This window comes from Fukomys damarensis, unplaced genomic scaffold (genome assembly GCF_012274545.1).
Source record: "Fukomys damarensis isolate Sample0158 unplaced genomic scaffold, DMR_v1.0_HiC HiC_scaffold_25, whole genome shotgun sequence".
NCBI lineage: Eukaryota > Metazoa > Chordata > Mammalia > Rodentia > Bathyergidae > Fukomys > Fukomys damarensis.
This window is the reverse complement of record NW_022900937.1, coordinates 7,193,327-7,196,912: the sequence shown is the minus strand read 5'-3', so window position 1 is coordinate 7,196,912 and position 3,586 is coordinate 7,193,327. Positions and strand designations below refer to the sequence as shown.

At 44.2% G+C, this 3,586-nt stretch overlaps 1 pseudogene; it reads left to right on the top strand.

The window, feature by feature from the left end:
• The first annotated feature begins 848 nt into the window (after positions 1 to 848).
• LOC104874560 lies at positions 849 to 2,903 on the top strand (annotated as a pseudogene).
• Positions 2,904 to 3,586: the final 683 nt, after the last annotated feature.

Below are 3,586 nucleotides of genomic sequence, written 5' to 3'. Positions count from 1 at the left end.
CATGCATTTCAAATTTGATTTCTATTCTGAACTCGGGACATAATTTCTTAGGGAAAATTAGTATCTGCAGGTCAACCCACAGATAGTGTCTCTAAATCCAGCCTCCCTGTGGGTGTTGCCATCCTGTGAGAAAATGCTCCATAGTTTCCAAACCGGCTTAGCAAGGTGCGTGGACCCCTCTCCCAGGCAGAATGAGGCCTTCCTTTCCAATCTGTTGGCAGATTCTAGCTTCAGGCGACCAGAGTGACTTCCTGTGGTGTGCATGTGCAGCAAGTACTGAGGCACAGTGGGAAGAGTGGACTAGGGTAAAATCAGTTGAGTGATTGGGTGAAAGCTTTCAGAAGTTGGAAATTGGTGGCCAGGGAATTCTGTAGATTTTTTTTGCAGTACTGGGTTCCACCTCGGGATGCGAGGCAGGTGCAATGCCACTGAGCTAAATTCCCTGGCCTTGCAATTCTGTAGATTTCATCTTCAGTGTTACTGTATGTTCGGAGTTTCCTCTGGAGTCCCTTTTGTTTTTCATTTCCAGGTAGGTCCACTGCCATTATCAATTGATTCTCACCAGGGGCCAAGGAGCTTTGTTTACCCTACTAACTACAGAAAAGGACAATTTCACAGGGTTATTTTTTGAGGGTGGTACTGGGGATTGAACTCAGGTCCTTGAGTTTGCAAGGTGGGCGGCAGAGCCACTGAACTAAATCCCCTGCCCCCTCACAGGTTTATTCTTTTCCTTACACGTTTGTTCTTAAAACAAGTACAGTATGCACTTTGTCAGGTTTTCATAGGTTTTTTTTAATGGTAATAGGACTTCAGCATTTATGTATAATTATAAGCAAACAGCTGGCAGCATGAAGTTCAGTGAGATAGGGAAAGGGTTAAAGAACTCTTGGGGGAGGGAGAGAAGGGCAAGAGGAAATACAAAGAATCAAGAGGTGTTATGCACTTATACCAACTCCCCACAATGTATGTAATCCTGTACTGCTGCAAACATAATAAATCTTGGTTTCCTTCCTACCGTCCTACCACTGCCTCCAAGCCAGCACCTCCCACCCAACTAATTAGACCTGATTGAAAAACTGCAGCCATGTGCCACATAAGACATGTCCGTTGACTGCCACTGAGCTCCATATAGACAGTGCCGAGGCAAGTGAGATCCGGATGGGCACTGGGTGCCTCTGTGCCTAGCTGAGGAAAACAAGAGGGCAAAGGAGATCCTAAGAAGCCGAGAGACAAAGTGTCATCACGTGCATTCTTTGTGCAAACTTGCCGAGAGGAGCACAAGAAGAAGCACCCAGGTGCTTCCGTTACCTTCTCAGTTTTCTAAGAAGTGCTCAGAGAAAGGAAAATTTGAAGACATGGCAAAGACAGACAAGGCCCATTATGAAAGAGAAATGAAAACTTATATCCCTCCTAAAGGAGAAACAAAAAAGAAGTTCAAGGATCCCAATGCGCCCAAGAGGCCTCCTTCGGCCTTCTTGTTCTGTTCTGAGATAGCCCGAAAGTCAAAGGAGAACATCCTGGCCTCTCCATTGGTGACATTGTGAAGAAACTGGGAGAAATGTGGAATAACACTGCAGCAGAGGACAAGCAGCCTGATGAGAAGAAGGCTACCAAGCTGTAGGAAAAGTACAAAAAGGACATCGCTGCCTACCGAGCTAAAGGAAAACCTGATGCAGCAAAAAAGGGAGTTGTCAAGGCTGAAAAAAGCAAGAAAAAGAAGGAAGGGGGGATGAGGAGGAGGAAGATGAAGAGGATGAAGATGAAAATTATGATGAATAAGTTGGTTCTGGCGGGTTTTTTTCTTGTCAATAAAGCATTTAATCCTCCTGTACACAACTTACTCCTTTTAAAGAAAAACATTGAAATGTAAGGCTGTGTAAGATTAGTTTTTAAACTGTACAGTGTCTTTTTGTATAGTTCACACACTACCGAACATGCCTTTAGATAGCCCTGTCCTGGTGGTATTTCAATAGCCACTGACCTTGCCTCGGATAGGATGGGGGTTGTAAATTGGCATAGAAATTTAAAACAGGTTCTTGTTGGTGCACAGCACAAATGAGTTATATATGGGGAAAGTGGTTTTTCATCTTCAGTTGTCTCTGATGCAGCTTATACAAAATGTTGTTCTGTTAACTACTACCCTAACTGCAAAAAAAGAAGTTGCAGCTGTTTTGTTGACATTCTGAATGCTTCTAAGTAAATACAATAAAAAAAAGATGTCCATCAATAGCAGATCACATAGATGATGGTGGGCCTAGAAAATTGAAATAGGGCCTTGTGATGCAGCTATCCTAGCACAGCAGGCTATCGCCCATGTTTGTGGTCATGCTGGTGTGAGCAAATGAATCCACTTCCAGCAGTGTAAAAATAAAGCCCGGGGCTGCAGGTAGAGCACTTGCTAGCATGGGCGAGGCTCTGGGTTCCATCCCCAGCACAGGGAAAGTAACCCAGCATGCTTGGTTACACCCCTGCAGCAGCTTCATACATCTTGTGTTTATGCCTCTCACACATATTACAAAGCTGCACAGAGATTGCCCTGTACCATCTGCATTTATGGTAGCTACACTTAGGATGTTCACTAAGAGGAAACTAACAGTGCACTTCTCAGAATGTATCCCCATTGTTAAGCAATGAATGACTGTACATTTTAAAGACAAAATCAGTCTCTGGAAGCTCTATGTCGGCAATGAGTTTCTCTGGGCTAAAATCAAGTTGTTAGCAGGGCTGCATTCCTTTCTAGAGGCTTTGTGGCAAAATGTGTTTTCTTACCCTTTCTGGCTTCTAGAGGTTTTATTCCTTGTCCTGTGAACACCTGTGTCTTCAAAGCCAGCGATGGGGAGGCTGAGTCTCCCTCGCATCTTAGCATTCTGACCCCTCCTCCGCAGCCTTTCACTGTGGGGACATGTTGGTCACTTCGGGCCTGCCTACATCGTCCAGGATAATCTCCCCAACTCAAGGGTAGACGGCTGGCAGCCTTTCTTCCTCTTTTCTGATTACATACATTCATAGGCTCCAGGGCCTGGGATGTGGATAGACACCTTGGGCAGGGTAGTGGGCTGGAACAGCTATTTGTAATTCACTGTGTTCCCCTGAGTCTAAGCAACTTCCATCCTAACATCACATTCTTTATTGTCCAAAAAATATTTGGCTACCTATTCAAAACTATCAAATGTCAAATGGCAAGAAAGTTCAAATGTACTGAGCGTTAGAAAGAAACTCAGTTTGGTTGCTTATGACTCAAGAATCCTAGGGAGGTAGTACAGCATCTCACCCAAAATGCTTGGACCCAGAAATGTTTAGAGTTTCAGGTTTTTATTTTTAGACTTTGAAATAGTTGTGCATATATAGCAAGACCTTGAGGATGGGACCCCAGTGCAGACATGAAATTCATTTATTTTTCATATGCATCTTACACACAAAGTTTGACCATGATGTCATACATTTGTTAGTGCACCTGTGGCCCTCCCTCCCCCTACCCCATTGATACTAGAGCTCGAACCCAGGGCCTCTCTCATGCGTGATAGGCAAGCACTGTACCACTTAAAATTTTGATAAGTCTCCCTAATTGCCTAATGGCCTTGAGATC